At 49.7% G+C, this 21,955-nt stretch overlaps 1 protein-coding gene across 1 annotated transcript in view; it reads right to left on the bottom strand.

The window, feature by feature from the left end:
* Positions 1 to 21,955, bottom strand: part of LOC144166602 (uncharacterized) — a 70,641-nt gene that overhangs the window by 45,874 nt on the left and 2,812 nt on the right. The window lies entirely within an intron of this gene.

Genomic DNA, 21,955 nt, shown 5'->3' with positions numbered 1-21,955 from the left:
CTAATTACCTTATGAGATCGAAATGTACAATTCTTAGACCGAGTTTCTCCCGGAGCATTTACCCCCCCCCCCCCCCCCCCCCCCCTCTTTTCTTTTTTTTCATCAGCGAGTTACATCCCTCGCGCACGTTCCTTCTCCTATTCCATTGGCGGGCGTTGGTTATGATGAGACAGTGATAAGTACACGCTGGGCTAAATTTAAACAATTTCTAGCATGTTCAAACGTGCACTGCCTGAGCGCCAACAGACAAATTCTATAGTAAGCATGAAACGTGTCGTGTAATTACAAACCCCTATATGCGTAGTTAAGGAATTTTTACCGGAATGCTGGGGCTTGAAAGGATTTTATAGCTTCGTTACGTGCCTCCCCCCCTCTTATCTGTGTATATTGGGAACGTTGGTATAAAATAAATGCACAATGGCCGTGCTGCTGCCGTCAGCGTGCTTCAATGACCAGAACACGCTAATGTTGTAGTTCGGAACATTACCTTTTTACGCACACTATAAACATCTCAAAATTTATTCTGTTGCCGGCCTCATTATTTATCGAAGTGAAAGTTCGTTGACATGAGTAGGAAAGCGGTATACCTGAAAGTTGAGTAGCATAGTGAATGAATGAATGAATGAATGAATGAATGAATGAATGAATGAATGAATGAATGAATGAATGAATGTACCTTTTGTTTATTTTCAGTGCAGGCGAAGGAGGGGGGGGGGGGGGGGTACACGAGTCCACGCTTTAACACAAACCATTCGCTCAGCCCCCACAAATCAATACCTACGTCACTGGCTTCCGGCAAAGTACAGTATAATCTCAGCCAACGGGAACCGCTTAGATCGCTCCGACGGAGCTGTCTCAGAGCTGGTACAGAGGCTCTTCACGAAATACCTTCTCAGAGTATCCGACAAAGGCCTTTCCATTTTTATTCTTCCTCTAAGTTTTTTGATGTATTGATGTAATGGGAAAAAAAAAAACTGCCGTAAGCGGCATGAAGATTCCCGCGCTCCTGGTAAACGAAATACACAACGAAATTAAGCGAACTGAACGGGCTCTCCAAATTTTAAAAGCTAGATCGTTGTACACGCGTCATCCGTTCCTTCCAATTTCGTGTCAAATTTCTTGTATCGTCCTCTGCGCACGAGCTGTGGAAATAGGCTGGCTAAGTTCCCCGTTGGCACGCGCGCGCACACCATACACAAAGAAGCTTAGAGTTATCAATGATGTTGAAACGGGACTCTTGTCAAGAACGGCGTTCTCGGCTAAGCGCAGGATAGTAAAGAGCCTGGTGATAAGCACTCTTCCCAGCAAAGATAAGCTGCGGGACGCCTTCAGCACTGCGAAGTTCGAGAGCTCTTAACAGTCAGTTGTCACCCAGTGATGGGCAGTGACCCAAGGCTTCGAATGTACCAGCAGTTCTGTCCTTTTTTTTTCTTCAATCAAACTTCTGTTTTGCCGAGGTGGCGCTATAAAAGGCCTTGAGACAGCGTTTGGCACCTCATGTGTATTTCCTCGATAAACTGAATACCTGTACGATAAACGGAACACATGTCGTCGGCCACTTCAGGCTCCCTTTATCAAGATTCCAAAACATCTTGCTGTGCTGTTATATTCTACTTCTGTGTGTGTTATATTCTTTTCCACACTTCCTGCAGGACGTTTTCGTATAGACGCAACACAGTCTGAAGTGTTTGATATACAATAAGTATAAGAAGGTTACAGGAGTTCGCCGTACGTTTCTGAAGTCGCTTATAATTACGACAGCATATACAGTCATAGATAAATGAACTGAGAACATAAAAATATGAACCAGAACACGCAAAATTAAAGGATATGAATAGTGGAGATAGAATAATGGCTCCCTAGTGGTATACATGTTTAGAAAGACATATGTTCAATCTCTGCTACCGCAATAAATACACGCGTCATTTTGACTTCCATGGAAAGGAATCGCGCTATTTGTGTGTTCTGGTTCATATTTTCGTGTTCCCGTTTCTTTTGTCTATGAGTGATGACTAGAGACCGGAACTTTAGGCACGAAAAATCCAGATTTTAGGCGCCTATAATAGGCACTGAAAATAGCCATTTAGGCATATATAGGCACTAAAAACTCTCGTTTAGGCATATATAGGCTCAGTTCGTATTTACTTTAGAAGCATATTTTAGCACATTTTTTCTTTACTTGCAGTAATACCGCGGACAAATCGTGTGCTGGGGCAAAGCAATTTTATTTTATTCGGGAAAATAGGCCGCACAAGAGTTTCCATTTTAAAATTTACGTGAAATTCAGTGGGACTCACCACCAAAATAAAGGACTGAATTCCACGAAAAACGACCCCAATGTCAATGACTTGCTGCTTGAAGTTACATTCCCTTTTAGTCGATAATTGTGTGCGAAAAAAACAACGCCCAACGTCCACGGAAGTCGGGGCAGCGCTCTTGTACTTCTGGACGCTCCATGACCCCATTAAATCTGGAATATGGCAACGTTTGCTGCAGAGATTCGAACATTCGGCAGATATTTACCGCGCGGATTCCAGAAATTTTATGCCAGACAGACTTAATCAACCGATCCTTCGGAGATGGTGGCGGATCTGTCCTGGACCTCCCAAATGACCTCAGCAGACAGAGTGGCGCCAAAGCTCTCAGCTGCTGAAATGCCTACTGCTAAGAATGCGAAATAAGCGCACGAATGTGCGCTGTCACGTTGAAGTGTAGCATGGTGCAAATACTTTGGGCGGCGACGCTTTTGGCGATTGCAAAGCTGTTGATAGAACCGGAGTGTTTTGTGTTAGTTTTGAGCACTCAGCCGAGTTCCTGAAAGTGGAACAACAGTCGATGGTAGAAGAGGCAAAATCGGCAACCGCCGCTTGAAGACATAACTGCGCTTCGAAGGAAGGTCTTGACTGCAGCAGATTATTCATTGACCGAGAAGAACGACCTTCCCAGCTCTTCACAACACCGATGAATCTCATGGATAGTACACTGAAGGGCAATAGTTCTCTAAAAATTATCGAGCCATTCTGTCCTGCAGATGCAGATCATTAGCGAAGCTGCGGGAATAACGCCATTGAGTGACTGCACTATATGCCGATTATCAACAGTAGACAGCACGCAAGATTCTTTGGAACTAACTCCTTTAACGCTAGGTTTCAAAATGCGCTTAAGGATTACCCGGTACGGCAGATGACGGGTGTCACTACTAGGGTACTTGTAAAGTGCTGAGATCCCCATTCCAAAGCTCCGTATCTCGTTCATTCTTCGTGCTACACGCACTGCATCTTGCCAGCCGGTAGTGTCCCTGTTGTCGGCGGCTGACAGTGCACGTGTTCGTGGCGTCACCTTAAAACTTTGGTGTCTGAGATTTGCACGTAGATACCCCTAGGAGGCTTCTTTCACCTTGACCGGTGTGTACGCGGCTGTGTCACGTTCGTTTTTTTCGCTTCTTGGTTTTTAATGGCGTTAGAAATAGATGGGGCAACCGGCAGAAGTTTTCGCTGTTGGTCTGCGGGCACAGTGCGTCAGAATCACATAGAACAAAATATTTCGTACGGAAAGGGGTGACGTCGGTGAGCTTGGCTGGGGTGTAGCTGCGTACGGGTTTTTCTAGCGGCTCGGCTGAGGTGGCAAGTTAGAGGTGGTTGCGGTTTGGGCACGGTTTTCGCTTCTCGGCGTGATTGGCACGACGCGCTGATTTCTCGTGCAAACGGCGTCAAAAACTCTTCCCGTTGCGGGCTTCTGAAGTGAGAACGGTCCCAGCAGGACACCGACTCAAACATCCAAAAAAGGCATGTATAACACAAAAAAAGGCATTTATAGGCGCCAAAAAGTCCATATAGTAAAAATAGGCACTAAAAAGCCAATATAGTCAGAATAGGCACTATAGGCACAAATAAACTATTGTTTAAAAGGCTCCCCTTCCCTTAGTTTGTGCTTATATGTTAAATAGGCTTGATACGGACCGAAGGAAAAAATAGGCATTTTGCCTAAAGTTCCGGTCTCTAGTGATGACTGTAGACCAGATGTTTGATTCCGGCGTCACCCCTGATCATATATGACTTGCGGAGACAGCTTGCGGAGTGGGCTAGCTCGTACTTTTAGTAATTAATACCACATCAGTCTCTAGAAGAGCCACTTACGGGGGACTTGAGAAAAGAGCGCCATGCCACCCGCGAAAGTCGTCTGCTAAGCCGCTAAAACCATCAGTGCCACTTAGCCATAGTATTTCTTTCTCTATGCTTCTGCGAATACCCTACCAAGTGGCCGAAGGCCGTAAAACGTTTCTCGATGGCGTCCGTGCGAAAAATAGCTATCGCTAGATTTTTTTTAAGGTCATTTCTTCTGTTTTGTAGTTTCTACGCGTGTTTACTGTTTTTATCACGCAATAGCCCCTCGGCTGTTGTACTGTGATCACAATCAATTATTTTGTGGCACTATAAACTACACGATTTCGCTGCATTTCAGAACTCCTTCAACTTTAAAACATCGATTTAGTCACACTAATTTCTGTCTTTCTTTCCGGTGCCCCTTATGTGCTGGGGCTGTTGACGTCTCCTGTCGTCGTCGTACTCGTTTACGCCTCGCGCTAGAGTGCTTTGTGCTTCAAAAACAAGATACTTTTACAGCAAAGCTGTATGCCTCTACCCCCCACCGGTTTCATTTCCGTTGGAAAAAAAACTCCAGGACGCCAAGAATACACTTATACACTGCATGCTTCGCCCCTCCCCAGGTTTCACGTTTGTGGAGATGGCCCGGGATTTTTAGCAACTCTCGCACGCGCGCAACCCCACTCCGAAAATTCCTCCCCGGCACGTGCGTTTCACGTTTGCGGAGACGGCCCGGGATTTTTAGCAATTGTCGCACGCGCGCACCTCCACTCCGAAAATTCCCCGCCGGCACGTGCGTGCCTACACTAGAGTGAACCTCCACCGAGCAGACGATACGGGAGGCCACCGCGCTGGCATGTGTGGAACGCGGCGCAACGGCCTCCTGCCGCGATCATCGGCTCTTCAGCCGAACTTGCTCCGCGTGCATGCGTTCGCCAACAGGATAAGGTACACAGAGGGAAGCTTTCGAGTGCGGGAGGAAAACCGCTGTCGTGTTTGATCTCGCACACAGGGGTGCGGCGCCTAGCCAGCCATTGGAACGCAATCACGAGTACAGCGAACCCAAGTCTCCGACTTCCTTTAAGAGCTCTTCGAAGCGCAATCCTTTCAAGACGCGCGATGCCGTGAATACGCAATCCGATGTGTAACTTCCTCCTCGCCGACTATACGCCTAACCACTTGAAGAGAAAAGAATAAAGATAAACAAGAGTAAACCGGAAGGGAAAAGGGCAGGCGAAATAACGAATGAACGTTGTAATTGAAAAGTATCGTCTGCTATGCGCGCTCGAGCGCGGCGTCGTGCCGTCGTGTTGCCGCTCGCTGCAGACGACACAGCAGATCGTCTGCGAGCGTAGCAGACGACGACCGCGTTAGCGAGCGTTTAGAGCATTCGCACCGGCCGAAACGAGCACGACCGCAGCGTGCAAATATAGACGACAGAAACAACAACACAAGACGGTATGAGGAGGTGAGGATTGTGAGCCGTAGAAGTGTAACGGGAGCGGAAGTGTTGCTTCGCACTGCCTCAGACCGTTCCTTCCGAACGGAACAGGAAGCGAGCGGCGGCGGCGGCGGCCATTCACGCGTGCTGAAAGGTGCCTGATGTATTATGCGGCGCGCGAGCGGTATTATGCATGCGCGTCTGCAGCAGGTCAGCCCCAATTGCGCATGCGCGCACAGCGCGTACGTCCTCTTTCGCAAGCACCCCGTTCAGCCCCGGTGTTAACTTTGTGTCTTCATTGTGACTAAAAGAAAATGCCTCTCTCATCTCGGTACGAGTAGATGCCCCCCTTTTCTAAAGTTAATTTAACTAACCTACATTACTGGAGTAGAAGGCGAGGGTTTGGCCGACTTCGCGTTCGAGAAAGCCCGCGCTGAGTACTATTTTTAAGACTGACCAAAAGATTAACTACATACAAAGGACAGGGCGCGCAACTGTCCCAGGGAAGATTCGCAGTGCAAACGAGGAAAGGGAAAAGTCTGCTGCCGCCTAAAGGGAAATTATTAGGAAGAAAAACGCATGCCGCAAGGCGCAGGAAATAAAGCCAACAGACGATTTAATAGAGGATCATTAGGCGCAGTCGTGAAAGCCCATGCGGTGTTATTTAGTGCGCAGTTGCAGTGACGTCAAGCTTCTTTCGGGCAAGCTTAGAACGGATGGCATACTTACGCACAGACCCTGGGCTAACGACATCTCTCTGCTGGCTCAATTCCAGCTCGATTGATGGGTAAGGGGGCTAAATAGCGCAACTGTCTTCGATTTCTTTTTCAATAAAATCGCGAAATTACCGGAGGTAAGTATACGTACCGAAGAAACGTTTACTATTGGACTGCATGTCTATTGCTTCCGTCTATGATGCCCGCGATGGAATGGAGAGAAATCAAAAACTTGTTTTAGGACTATTTACTGATACAGATTAATAAAGCGAAATTTCAGGGCTCATTTCCCTTTCGAATAAACGAGGGCCGTGTCCTTCCATACGTAATATCTTTTCACTCCATGCGGCGCTACTGCGCATGAGCACGGCACTCACGTTTCCCAGTGATAATTCACGTTACCGGGCTCATTCCGATGTAAATTATACAGAACCACAGAGGTGCACTGAAACGGCGCAACGTACAGCAGGAAGAACACGGCGAGCTGACAACTCTGTTCGAGAGACGGTTGCGTCTCGGACTTCCGTGCCGTGAATGAATAGCCGCTGTTGTCATTAACATAGCCGTCACAGAGGACGTGCGAGAGTTATATATACAGTCGCTGAACGTCCTGGGGCGTCCCCTCCCCTACTCTCTCCGCCGCTTCCCCGCAGCTCTCTTGGGTATACACACTTTTTAAGCTCTGTAATTATAAACTGCCGGAATCATCCCGCATTCCACTTTCAGTTGGTAGCGGAATTCTTTCCTTTTACCGCGCTCTTCAACTATCACCACCGCCCCAGAGAAGAGTAAAATGCAGGTAAAAAAAGAAACCGCGGAAAATTCGGAGTGCTACAAACGGCCGTGTAAACGTCGCTATATATATACCCGCACATATGTACACGGGCCTCCTCAAACAACACTGCCCGGACTGCCGCTGTCGAGCCGGCCGGTACGAGGAGAATGCGAGAGAGCATCGTTAATTGTACGCACGGTGCAAGAATATTCTTACACCGTGATTGTACGTCAGTCGCGTGCTGCGAGAAATAAGGAACGCCGTGGGAGGCTCCCGTGCCCGTGTGCTACTACAAACGACACAAAAAAAGTGCGCGCGAATTCTTCTTAAATGCGATGGAGAACAGAGTTCCTTTGCGCACTTCTAATGCGTCATCCCTCCCCAACATTTCGCCCTCCTTCTAAAAAACATGCGCTGTATCTGCACGGTTTCCGCGAATGCTATTGCAGTTGAATATACTCTGGTATTTCTCAAAGGTGCGGATATTTTTTTAGCAGAAGTATCTTCCTTCAAAAAGGTCCGACATGTACAGTGCGAAGTTGACAGGGGCGGCAACTGTTTTTGTATTTACTGGGTCGCATTGCTTTGTGCCTGCGCACGTGTGCGAATATTGGGCAAAGAACTGCGCCTCTCTTTTACCCCTTCACCTTAATATGCAAGGACGTTTTTAAATAAACGCGCCTAAATCGTGGCTTTACTGCGGCGTCATTGTAGCTCGTTTCGTCTCGTTCTTTCACCCAAAAAACTCGGCCAAGAGGCAGCGTTGTTGGTCCTTACCTAGCATACCACCAAACATACCAACTGCAAGTAATCAAAAATGCGTTTCCAGATGAGGTATTCAGTATATCCGTCTGTGTCTTGTTCCTTCCTATATCTCCATAGAAGCCAGCAACTTGCAACATTACAGCTCTCCGAGAGCTGTCAAAGATCCCGGAGAGGTGTATCCTGACACTCAATTTACCCTCTATTTATCTGTCGTCTGCTGAAAGTCAGACCTTTTTAACCTTTTATTCCTTCAGACAGCGTTCGGTCAAGCACAATACACCCTCGACATCCGTGCAGGAAACTATCTTCGTTAAAAACGATAATTAATTAGCAAGGATGATTTTCTCTGTACTCAGTGCACTGGAAACCGTCAAAAACTTCGGGCAAAGCGATTTCGTTATACCGATGGTTTATAGCATGTGCCAACACACTCAACAATGCAACTCCGTTTCCGAACTGTACCTTTCTCCACTCGTGCAACTCTGGCGCACTCCGCGAGGGTTCGGAGGTGCACCTAGAGCACACCTGCAAAACTGGCGCAACGAACTATCGACCCTTCGCGACACCGCCTCATCGTACCTGTTTGCTCCAAAAACGAAACCGACGCAGAGTCCGCGCTCTACGCCGTCATCTTTCGACACCGCGCGGACGGGTTTCCCCTCGGGGCGTCGTTCGGAACGAAACGGTGCAACAAACACAACGCGGTGACGTCACCGTCGAGTCGGCCGAGCGCCTGAAAGTGCAACAACCTCGTTTCGTTAACGTAGACGCAGGGACGAGCGCTGCTGACGACGCTGTGGCACCACTTGGCACGTCGACCCGCTCACGAGGGATTGACACACAGGTGTCGTCTTTCGTAGCAAAAGAGGCGCGGAGTATCCAGGAACCGGTCGGTTCATCCGCGACTATCGCGCAGTGCACGCTACGTTGCCCTGAACTGCTGAACTTCGCACTTACAGTGTAGAAGAAACATACCCCGTGCGCATACTTTTTCAGGGGATCGGGTTGTTTGCGTCTCCTGTCGTCGTCGTAAGCGTCGTGTCATGTATCGGTACTAAAACACCGGGACACTCGCTTACGCCTCGCGCTAGAGAGCTTCGTGCTTCAAAGACACGAGACTTTTACAGCAAAGCTGTATATCTATATTCCCCGACTGTTTCGTCTCCATGGGCAAAAACGCCAATGCGCCAAGAATACACTTATACACAGCTTGATTCGCCCCTCAGTAGGTTTCACGTGAGTAGAGGTGGCCCGGAATTTTTTACAGCATGAGAAAGTCGTGCAGAGGAAAGCCAGCTTTGTAATCACTGCCGAAAGCTAAAGTCAAAATGCGGGAAGCGTTACTGGCGCACGAATAAAAAAATCTGCGTCATGTCCATCCGTGTCTGTCAGTAGCCTCTGTATGCGACTCCGTTCGGACGGATGTCATGTACTTGATGGCGTTGTAAAATATGTGTAGATACATAGGCCCGTTACTCCGGTTAAGGCTTGGTCCACTCCACTAGCCGACAAAATTTGATATGAAAAGTATGCCGTGCAAGTCCTGCGTCGCAGCTACCCATTTTTTATAACAAAAGCTCTGTTGCTTGGTGACAACTATACAAGGACGTTTATTAAATATTCTACGCATTGCTTAGGCGAGGTGACACGCTCTCACGGAAATGCGAAGCTCGACCCCAAAGATTACTGCTGCATGCGATGAATAAGAAGACATTCGGAAAGTAGCAAGCCACACTTCACTACGATGGGTGAACAATTACTGAGAGACTATGTGTGTGTGAGAGAGAGAATTTTGTGAGCTCCTCGTACATATTTTCATTTTTATAACCATATTTTTCTTTTTTCTTTTTTGTTCTCATTTGGTGTATCAAAATAGGCGCAAATGCTCGGCTAACATCGCCTCTACCCATAAACATGTTCTCTCCCTCCTCCTAAATCACATTACTTTTGTGGTACAAGTCGAAATTCGCGCTTTGCGGTATCGGAGGTCTGCTCATCTTTAGCAGCCTCTGAACTTCCAGCGTGGTCAGGTCGAGGGAGCACTGCTCGCTGCGTAACACTGCGCATATCCTCAAGCAACCGAAGCGCGAAGTAGCTGCGGTGTCCAAACAGACGTAACGCGAGCAGCGGACATCAGCCGCGCACGTGACGACAGCAGGAAAACGAGCGGTCGGTCGCAGACGCAAGACGCCCGCGATGTCGCAGCCTCCCCCCTCCCCCCTTAATCAGCCGCGTCGCTTCACAGCGAGCGGCGCTTGCTGCGTGCCGACCTGGCTACGGTCCAGAGACGAGCTATACGACCAACGCGTGGCCAGAGAGTCAAACGCCACGTGTCACGGCCGTGTGTCACTTAGGCAGGCACCCACGGGTGAGGTGGCGAGCTCACCTCGGCGTCACGCAGCTCGCAACGACGCCCACGAAGAATATTCAAACTTGGCGCCTAAAGACCAGTATAGCTACGTACAGTCATAGGCAAATGAAACGCGATCAGGAAAATCCAGAACACACAAACAGCGCAATTTCTTCCACGCAGGAGAAATTGCCGTGTGGCTTAACAACAGTTTCAAAGGATGGAAATATAGCTTTCCAAATAGACCAATACCGCGCCATTATTCGACCTCCGCGAACAGTATCCTTCGATTTTGCGTGTTCTGGTTCATATTTTCCTGTTCGCATTCCATTAGTCCATTACTGTAGATATACAAGCTATGATGAGGACTACTGTATACGAAGCGTGAAGACTGACCATTCCTCGTATAAGGAGATACACCGTTGACGATGAAAAAAGTCACAAATAGAATAAAAAAAAAAAAAGACGTGTCGGGTCCCAGGCAGAAGCCTAGTTATAATAAATCATTGAATGATCACAATTAATGATAATGAACATGTGCGATCACTCGCTCCCCTGTGATAGCCGGAACGGCTTCTAGATTTTCACTTATTAACGTTTTTAACGCGCCCAGCCTGTGCCCTTTTAAATAGCCCACCGAGCGACGAACCAACTGCGCAGAAAAGTAAACTTTCTAGCGCATTTTTGTTTTTCAGTGTTTTTTTTTTTTTTTTTGTAGTACGCTTTTATCGGAATAAATAACAAACGCACCCTAAATGAACCCCTACCAATCCTTCGCTGAGCAATTGCAGCGCAGGTAACAAGTGTCGTTTCCGTTAACTCCCGTCGAATGACGAGATTGCTTGACAGCCTCATTCACGTTTAGGGCGCAATTAGACAACAGAGGCGGGAACCAACGAAGCGGATGCACCCAGATAGGCTTAACGAGGACCAGCAGCGCACAAACCATTACGGTATGCCTGACAAAGAGTGCGGGCCACGGGAGCCCGACCCTTCTATAATCACGCCACTCCCGAGTCAGCAGAATAGCCAGTGTGTGTCCGCAAGCACAGTGGAATTTCACGGGTTCACAATAGGGCTAAACAACGAGGCACTCGATCGATGTGCAACCTAATTAGTGAAGGATCGATGCCCGATTAGACGGGGAAGACCTAAGAGACAGGGAAGAACGTCGCTCCTTTCCTTCTCCCCAGCTGATGGAAAAAGCGCGAGGGTCCATGCTATCTACCCACCTCAGCGCGAGCACATCTGTTGCTGACAGCCGTTCGATGTCAGGCACGCATCCAATCTAATCCAGCGATCGAGCACGTTACCTCAACCCAAAGACTTTTCTCTGGGTGGCGTTGGCAGAACCTAACAGCCCGTGGAGGGCAGCGGGTCGGAACGGGCAGCCCCTGTGGCGTCAGATAAATAGCCCAGCATGTAGCGCAGCGTGCGTAAGGGGGAACCCGCCGAAAATAGGCGCCTAAGCGGGGGTCGACGCCGAGTCTCGGGGTGGGGCCCTAACCTCCAAGCGCCGACCAGACGGGTCTTCCCCGACCAGACAGCGAGGAAGCACGCCGCCCATATGGCATCCAGACGACCCCCAACTCGTTCCTCCTCTTCGAAGGGGAAGTACGCGTTTAGAGACAATATAAGGAACTCAAATAGATTTCCGGCGATACACGCTATCTTGCCACCCAGTTTTGTCTTTCTGAGAGGACAAAAACCAGATCACGGCCGATAACCCGAGCTGATACGACCCACAATCGACGACTGCGCTGACATACAGCTATGCGATTACAACGATTCACGTACGGGGGAAGGCGGGGGAGGGGGGCGGGAGGGGGGGGGGGGCCTCGATGACCCCGAAGCACGTATGAGTTGTGAATAACAAGTGTTTTTCATAGTTTTGCGCTGGGCGTAACATTTTCGAGTTTTCTGTGTGGTATGTTTCGCCGTTTTGTGACGGTGCGCCGTGCGCGTTACGTTTCAGAGTTCTACGGCACGATGTTGGCTGTAGACCTGATTCGCGTGGACTGTGTTGCTTATATGTGGGCATTGCTCCTCGACAGAAGGCACTCCACACATACTGGTAAAATATCGGAAGTGCCAAATTTGGTCAATACCTAGCGTGGATATGCGTCATGCGTGAGTGGGCATTGTTCTGGGGCGAAAACGAAATGCATATTTCTGGTAGTATTCGTATTGCCAGTTACCCCCCGATATGTTTTTCTCCGCCTCCTGACACGTCACAAAAAACTTAAATTTAGAGCAACATATATATATATATATATACACAGTCGAGTCTATTTAAACGATACCATTTGTAACAATATATCGGATATAACGATGAACAGCTATGGCACCGTCAACTTTTGTATTCTTTCTATGGTAAAATAAACCGCTTATTACAATGCTCCAGTGCCACGATATCGGATATAACGATTGAATCCGGTTATATTGTGCACCAAAAGTGCAACAGTGATGACTCTAATGACGCGGTTGCGCAGCCTACTCAGGTAGTGTCTTCGTAGGAGGCCCAATGCGTGACACAGTCTCTCGGGGAATTCGTTTCCGCCAAGGACATTTACCTCAGCTAGGTGAAACACCTATAGATGCTCTTGGAAAAGATTTGGGCTAGCTTCACACGCGGCAAATAAAGGTGACCGACTGTAGCTTCTCTTCCGCAAATTAGTACTAGTATGACCTTGCTTGCATGTGAATAAAATGCGTTGAGCTCTGCTCCGTGTTTTTATTTCGCAACCCGCTTATAACAATTATCGCTTATAACAATGGGATAGCCTTGGCACTTGGATATTGTTGTGTATATATATATAGCCTCGCTTAACGTTCTGCGTGTGAACAATGCACACGGATTCATCAGATCAAACCTGTTCAACTGTGAATTAGCCATCTGAAGGGAAACGGGAAAAACAGAAGTGCCGAGCAATGCAGGGAGGATAAATGCCGACGAGGCTCAATGCCACGCCCGCGGGGAGAAATCCCCCCTCGCGGCACCGAAGGCGAGCTCGAGGACGGCGTGTAGGATCGCTGAAGCCTTGAAATTTCACGAGGAAACAAAATAAACAAAAAAAACGCGCGGGGATTGAGAGCCCTGACAGCTGACGCTTAGTATACGTGGGAGGCAGGCAGGATGCATGCGTGAGCCGAGAGCCTGAACGAAGGTGGAGTTGCGGCGTTCCCCACAAACTGCGCACCAGACACAAGCCACCACAGACAGCGTCGTCAGCAGAAAGATCAGTCTGCTGCACACAGAGTGTAGAGAGAGGGTGAGCGAGGGAGAGATTCGGGCCGCTTAATCTCCCGCAGCACAGGGTCGTCGGTGGATTAGGGGTCCTGGCCCGCCGGAGGGTGCACAAGTGAAAGAAAAGCATCCAGCCCCGGGTGCGTGACTCACTTGGGGTAATTCAATTAGGCCACGGGCCTGCTCCTCCGGCATCTCGGCCCCGCGGTAATCTTCGGTGGACCCATTGACCCGTGCACGTCTGAGAACCGCCGCGGCTTCGACTGCCCTCTAGGCGTGCGAGTATTGTTTTTCTGTGGCAGCACGGCTCGTTTGCGGTACCGGCCGCATCTCCCATGTTCTAGTTAGACATGGTTTAGTGCAGTCCCTGCTGCGAACGAAGTTGCGGAGTGATATATTCTGATAAAGTAGTCCAGACGGACGACTATCTGTCGATAGAGAAAATACTTTCTGTTGCATAGAACTCCCAAATGGGTGTTGGAACTTTGATATATGCAATAATTAGGTATGTCTGCGTTCGACTATATATATATATATATATATATATATATATATATATATATATATATATATATATATATATATATATATATATATATATATATATATATACTCAGCGTCGGCAGCGGAGTGCAAAAAAGGTACTTGTCCCCCAAGCCCCTGATGGCCGCCTTGTGCACACACACACAGATGTGCGACGATAAGCTATCTACCAGCGCAACGATGTTCACCCGGCGTCGAGGGTGCAAAGAAAAAGCAGCTGTCAAAACAAACATCCAGAAGTGAATACTTAGCTACTGCTACCAATCACACTAGTAATAACAACAACTACAATAATCTTAAAGGAGAAGGTTTGCCGTTCCCTGCGGAGCAGCACGGCTCGAACTCAGCAAAGCGACAAATTAGAAGGATTCCTGTGACATTTCGCGTTGCGTTAACGGATCGCTGAAGGTCAGACATGTAAATATTCATCAGGAGTCGTGTAAGCATCGTCGCGCCGACCGCGACGAAAAGCATTGCGCGACGTTTAATTATTGACGCGGCCCTTCCGATAGCGAACGAACGTCCGCGCTTCCTTGCGTTCGTACTACATGATTCAATTTGCAGGGACGCGGAGACGCGGTCGGATATTTTCATTAAGCGGCGAGAGGTCAGGCGTGGTGGCACAGAAGCGATAACCGAATGCGACGACGCCAGCGCGCAAACAACACGCAAGTTTACTTAGCGACTGAACGGTCTGTCGATGATACGTAAACACTCCAAGGAAACACGACCAGCCTAGAATTTACGGATACCGCGGTTAGAAAAACTAAACACCGCGTCAGTGGTGGTAAACACTAAAAAGACTCCTCGGGGCACTTACGCCCGCCTGCGTGCTCTGAACGTGCAGGGAGCGGCAGAAAGTTAGTTAAGCAGATGAGATCAAGAAGTTTGCGGGGATAGGTTGGTCGCAGTTTACATAGGACCGGGGTAATTGGAGACCTCGGAGAGGCCTTTGCCCTGCAGTGCGCGTAGACAGGCTGACGATGACGCGCTCTGAACGCGAAAGCCTGGCGATATTTATCGGACTTCTTTACCGCTGCACCGTGTCTGCGTCTCTGTCTCTGCTTTCATTTCTTCGCTTTTTGGCGCAAATTAGTTGAACAGACAGACTGGCAGAATCAAATTTCCCGTGACTGTCGTGCACCCGTTCTGCTCACCCGCTGCCACTTTCACTCATCACGTACTAGGCAAACTTTTGTACTACAGCTGGCAACGTGCTGTGGTAACCGACCGGGCTCCTACTCTGGAGACCAGGGTTCAATTCCCGTAGAAACTCAAGTGTGTTTTATTATTTACTCTTTAGAGTGGCGTCCATTTTTTTTTGTACCGGACAACAGTGATGGTTTCTCGCAGAATAGGGCAATGAAGGCTTTCGCCTTAAAAGGCGAGCACCCGGTTACTTATACCGTCCAGCAGGCCCACTTGTTGGAAGTCACTTCACTTCACAGGAAAAGCGAAGAAAGAAGTAACCCAACAGCCGTTTAGCGCGCCGCTCTAATAAACCGGTAAAGTAGGTATACCCCTGTTGTTACCTTTACCCAAAGGGACAAAGAATGCCCATGCAACGAGAGACTAGAACACTCGGGAAGCTTGAAAGCGAAGCCGTTCCCTTCTCGTATCCAGTCCGTGCCCCACTTTAGCGCCTCGAGCTCTTAAACACCAGACTCGCTTTCATCGGGCGGCAGAAGGCGTCGCTTACGGCCGAGACACAGCGAAATAGAAGCTATTCTAGTGTTCACTGTAGCTGAGAGGCGGAACTCAAAGAAGCCTGCGCACTCAAGACTATTGGCAGCCATGTTGTCTGCGAGCGCGTGGCTAGAGCCGGAAAGACAGCGCGGGGGGGAGGGGGGGGGGAAGGGGGGGGGGGGGGGGGGAGCGGCGATCCAGGAACGAGCGAGACCCGTCGCCGACCCTTGCGGAGCCAGTTGGCAGCGCCCGGTTCTCTCATCAGCGGGCTCCCACCGGAAATGCCGGCGATGAAGACGACGAGAGCACGAGCAAGCTCTGCGCTGCGGGGGACCGGTCCCCGCTCTCCAAACAAGAACACATCAAAGGCGCAGAGAGTCGCCGTCGTGCCGTTCTTGTTTCTAGGGGAGGGGAACGGAGCGGACTCCCCATCACTTTCGTTCCCCGCAGGCCGTCACGCCTCGTACAGTAGTACCACTTCTGGAACGCAGCGGATGAGGAGAGAGCGCCAAACTCGCTGCCGGCAGCGACAGCGTTTTGAAACCGCTCGGCGATGCCGGAATTTCGGCCAAAGAGCTCGTTTGCAATCTCGACCCCGAGGGACGTAACGCACGGCGGAACAGGGAAACCCCGGGTGCAAGCTCGGGGACACAAGGATAGGCCAACAGAAGCGACACCGATGACGTCATCTCGAAGACGCAAGACTTGGCAGGGCAACACCTTCACCGCCACTACCCAGACTGCCACGTAGGGATCCCCTAACGACGGAGTAAGGATCGAAGCAGTCCATTCCTAAACCCCTGGATGCCCCCGAATGACTGCAGTGCGCGAATCATTTAGTCAGTTTCGGGTACTTCCCCTTGATTGCGCCTGCAAAACTAGCATTGAAAGGGAGTCCAGCAACGCTGCCTTACACCCAACGTGAAAATGACTCACTAGCTCACCGGCAGACGAACTCCGATTTTAGCAAAAGCCAAAGCTGGGAGAATGAGTACAGCAGGCACATAGGCGTTTTCGTTTTTCGACTCCAGCCGTTTCGATCCCGGTCGCTGCGACCGGAAGCGAACCGGCGTCCTTGGTCTCAGCCGCACAGCGCGTTAGCCACTTAGCCACCACTGCGGGCTTTTAAATGTTGTCTGTTACAGGGAGCTCGGCGGCTGTTCACCCTGTCCGCGCCAGCATCATCACCACCTAGTCATGCCTTTAAAGGGTGCTTCACCGCAATCACACCTGTCCTGCAGGGAAGGAAGTAAAACGGAGTTATCAGCGAGTGAAACTATACAAGAGCGGAGGCGGTTAGCTTCTCATAATTATAATAATAATTCAGGAAACTTTATTCCGGAGGAGACAGAAGCTGCACGGCACGCCGATGCTGGGTGACGGCATTACGCTCGCGTAACAGCCTGCCATTGTATTTTTGATGGAACGAAAACAGATATCCATATATAGATGGAAGGCCGTGTAATGACGGCGTCACCATGTCCTCCTCGCCCTCTTAGGGCTAATATTGCGAGAGGCGCTTTTCCCCGCGCCTGCAGACAGGGACGCAGGCACCATAAAAGTAACCGAGAAATCTTCCGTCCGGATGCCGTATCGCGTGGCTCAACGCATGACGACACCCCGCTTCTTTCGAACGGAAACGGGGGTGCGAAAAAAGAGACGGCGACGACGCGCAGGCCACGAAAGACGGGAACGGACCCGCACACAAAACAAGGCATCCGTGAGCGGCGGTCTCGCTGAGACGACAATGAGGAGGAAGGAGTGCGGAGGAAGCGACAGCTCAGCCTGGGTGACGATATAGCACTACCGGGAGGAGGAGGAGGGGCCGTGCGCGCCAGTCACCACATTCGCAATCGCGAACGCGCGAACTGTCTCCCGAGACACGAGGGGGAAAAAAACCGCAAAAGTGACGTTATATTGCGAAATGAGGCGCAGCTGATCGTCCTGCGGTTTTCCTCGTGCGTAGTCGTCTTCTCTTTTCGCGCTGCTTCTCTTTCGGGCCATTTTTGCGGTGCACAAAAAATCAGTCGGCCTTTATGTCTCCTTGGGCGGTGAGCTGATGGAGGAAGGGACTCGAGGGCTGTCGGTCTGCATACAAGTTTCACAGCAAGACGCTGGTTCCATTGAGCGAATGATTGTACGGAGCGTAGCTTATTTAGTGGCTCTAGTTGCACAGCTAAGGAGCCAGGCAAGCTTGTCCGTTCCTGTGAGAAGGATAACAACTTCCAAAACTACAAATTACTGAAAATACAACAACGAAAGACAGACAGAGAGAGAGAGAGAGAGAGAGAGAGAGAGAGAGAGAGAGAGAGAGAGAGAGAGAGAGAGAGAGAGAGAGAGAGAGAGAGAGAGAGAGATACTGCTATGTAATTAGGTTTCGGAAAGAAGGGGCCAGAAGCCCGCCCTCAGTCCAGTTTTGCTGAGTTCAAGGTCCCAGTCAAATTCCGGCTCTACGAAGAGACCGAGCCCAAATGACTGGACGCAGGACCATTCTGGGCAAATGGGTGACCTTTACCCCTGACGGCGTGTAGCTGGCGTTGACACGATCGCGTTTATCTTTTGGGTGACCTTAAACTTTCCAAATCAGGTCAACAGGCACACTAAAGTAGAAGGAATGACCAGTTTCCGAGAACGCCGGCTTAGATATGATTGGGTCCAAACTGGAAGCCACAGCGACAGAGCCTTGCGTCTCAACTCAAGTACCTCTAAAACAGCACCTAAACAATAGGAAAAGCGCTACATCTACACGCCACCAAGAGCTGTAACGAAGAATCGGTGGTCGTGGAAGACAGGCGGAAACAATAAGGGCCAGGAAACGATACCAGCAGGACTACCACCGTTACAAAGAGAAAGAAAAAAACACGAGAATTCACTGTTAGCGTATATTTCGTTGAGATAGGTAGGAACCTAAAACATGACGACAGCTGACGGGTGCATTCAAACGCACACAAAAACATACACGGGCTGCCCCTGGAAATAGGTCTTTCTAGGATCGCACGTATGTGTAGTAGGGAAGGCGACTTTAATGGGGCTGGCTGTATAGCGGAGCGGCTTACGCATTCGTCCGGCGATGCCCACTAGGGAGTTTTGCCGATTTTTCCAGACGCTGCGAACGATTTTTGTCGTCCGGGATTTTGCGTCCAACTAATCTTTCCCCACTACTCCGGCGCGTATTTCCTAATGCGCTTGCATCGATTTTTTCCCTCATTTACCCCCCCCCCCCTCCCCAACACACGCCGCCCTCTACCATGATCTTACTTCACACGATCATCCTCAACAGTGCTGTGTCCCAATTGTAAAACCTTGAGGTGGTGAAAAACGTTCTTTACTGAGCTCAAGGGGTAGGGAAAGGGGTGTGGTCAGCCTCCTTCATCCAGGAGGCCGCGGGCCTGCGCTGCATCCGTGGCTCGTTGCACCAGCGCGAGTTGACGCGCCGGCGCCGAGCTGGTCAGCGCAGACTCCCACTGCTCAGGGGATGGGGATGGGATGGGGTGAGGGTGGTGGGGACAGGAGTATACTAGGTGGTAAGTTGAGAGTGGGATGTCACACTGTGGGCAATTGTAGGACTGTGCAGAAAAAATGCTGCTACCACCAATTATCATCATCATTATCAGTCCATCTGAGTCCACTGCAGTACAAAAACCTATCGCGTTCGCCCAGCCGTTTTGATCTTGCGATCACGTAGCCCGTCCTTGCGTCCGAGTTTTCCGATTTCATCCCTCCGCCATGCCAACAGTCCACGGCGAAATAGTGACGATAATGACTCGTACTTTCTTTTGTGTGTGCGGTGTGGAAAGGACCGGCAGAGAGGGGAACGCGATCCGCTCTGCGGTGTAGTACACACGCGTAGAAGATCTCGCAAGCTTTATTGAAGCTATCCCCCAACCCCCTCCCCCGAATAAAAAACAAAAATATACAACCCAGGAGAGACGGTGCTTCTCCTCACGACAGCAAAGTAGGATTCCTGCCCGGCGCTGCTATTGCATTGTCCTTGCGCTCATTCAGGTAGCGCACGCTGCTCTGTAATGCGGTTCCTCCGCGGAGGCAGCGGCGGACGAAAGACATGCCCGCGGCAGCACAACCGTACTACACTCACGCACGCAGATGGAAGAGGCCGCAGCAGCGAGGGCCGCTACATTTTATTTTCTTCTTTTCGGCTGGCACGCGAGAACAAGTTTCTTCGTTGCGGTCTCGGCGCGCTGCTGCTCTCGTTTGGTGCGACGACGGCGAAGCGCCTTTCGTTCGCTAAAAGCTGCCGACTAAGCGGTTGCGCCGATGGAAGGGGAAGAAAAACGGCGAGCCCTTTTCTCCACCGTCGAATGAGGGTTCCCGACGACTCTCTAATGGTGTTGTCACACGAACGTGGTTAAGTGGCACTTAGGTTTAAATAAATATTTCCTCCCCGCCCGTCGCGACGAATTCTTCTCGGCGCAGGATAAGAGCTGGGAAGACTGCAGTCGGACGAGACCGGGCTGCAAATCAAGCGGACACCACCACTATCCGCCAGTTAAAAACATAATGCTACAATAAACAAGGCTGCAAGGGTCAGGGGAAAAGGAGGTTACGATACAAAGCTTAAAAAAAAAACGCGATTGTACAACGCGCCCGCGAAGTCTGGCAACTCGAGCGGTGTGAATTTTAACTGCCTAGTTTCGTGGGGGGTAACGAGGCTGCAATGTGTAACTGCCCGACAAACGCAGTCTTGCGATATTGCGCGATTTTAGAGATAACAGAGTTTCTACAAACGGTCCTTACACGCTGGAGGAGTACTATAAGAAAATCGTGAATTAAACGTCGCGCAGTTCCTCCCCTTCCCTTTTTCTTTGTTTTTTTTTTTTTGTTCCCGCAACCTGTAAAAACGTTTACCGCAATGCTTTTGGCGACTCAAACAAGCAGTAGGGGCTTTTAGTGAGTCCCTAAAGTATTTTCGCCGTTCTAAGCAGATGTGATACGTAATTTTACGGAAGAAATACGTCGTTGTAAAAGCTCCTAAACTACAGCAGGTCGGTGATGCAAACACCGGTCACGCCTCTAACTCCTCATCGCCCGCGAAGCCTTAGTATCTGGAACGTAAACTGACTTGAAATTAACTGCAAGTTCCAGCGTACGGGCCCAAAATGTCTATAAAGACAGCATACAGACGTTTTATTGCAAGGAACTAGCCTTTTTAAACTTCAAATCCAACGCCGCAGGGCGTGGTGTTCATACACAAGAAAAGCTCACCGACACTGACAACCTTTTAAATTTCCCGCATTTGCCAGCTACTAAGATACGGTAATGTTAGCAGTCCAACAGCGCCATTAAACGAAAATAAAGGCACGATTACGACGGCGTATATATGTTTACTGGTGGTAGCTACAGCTTGTGACGTCATGTGATGGAGAGATAGAGAAAGCGACTGCTGAGGACCCACTATCACTCCATCTGTTTTCTATAGTATCCAGCGTAATTGGTTTAACCTCTCGTTGAAATTTGCACAGCTGTTATTCCGACGGGGCAATATGTTTCGAATGAAACACTCTTGTTTTGTCCATGACGCATACAATTTGCACCATCAAAAATACACGCGCGTGTACAGACTGTCACAGGTACAAATATGCAAGTTCGAAAAATAAAAAGAAAGCACCTTGGCGGCTCAGAGGAAATTTGAAAGGGTGGGGGATCTGACATCATCCGTGACGCCGCTTGATGACGCCAAGGCTGCTGAGGGCATCGGAAAACATACGGCTTCCCCCGGACGAAGACCAAAGGTTCCGCGTGTGTGTTTCAACATCCGTCGAGGACAACGACGCGAGACGGCAAGACAATGACGCTGACGGTGTATCGGGAATTCACGAACTTACTCACGGCCGCTGTCATTACCAACTCACGCTTCCGCTGCCGTCACAGGCTTACACGCGAATGCGGCGGCAGTGGTAATTCATCAACACCCTGCAGGTAACACAGCTTACATGGCAGCGTCCTCATCGATGGTATTGTTGATAAAATTTGAACCGCTTGAGTCGATGCTAAAATAGGAAAGGCAAAAAAAAAGAGAAAAGAACGGTGAACAACCGCTGCGATGTAGGCAAAGGTTTTACCAGAAGACGCAACGCCGCAACGGAAACCAACACGGCATTCTTAACTCGGCGGTGTTTCAGGACACGCTTGCGTCGTAAAGGCTGAGGTAAATGCCCGGCGTTCGTGAGTCTTTAGTGGCGAGCTATCGTCAAGGCGCTGTTGCTGCCGCAACATCAACCGATAGTAGTTGGGGTGCTAGTGTGCGCGCTTGTACGGGACAAACACAGCCTACGGCGTAGTTCTCCGGCCACTGGAATTTCACGCGACCT

Source organism: Haemaphysalis longicornis, unplaced genomic scaffold (genome assembly GCF_048455015.1).
Source record: "Haemaphysalis longicornis isolate Haplotype H1 unplaced genomic scaffold, Haemaphysalis longicornis Haplotype H1 scaffold_18, whole genome shotgun sequence".
Lineage (NCBI taxonomy): Eukaryota > Metazoa > Arthropoda > Arachnida > Ixodida > Ixodidae > Haemaphysalis > Haemaphysalis longicornis.
The sequence above is the reverse complement of the archived record's forward strand: the minus strand, read 5'-3'. Positions and strand labels throughout refer to the sequence as shown.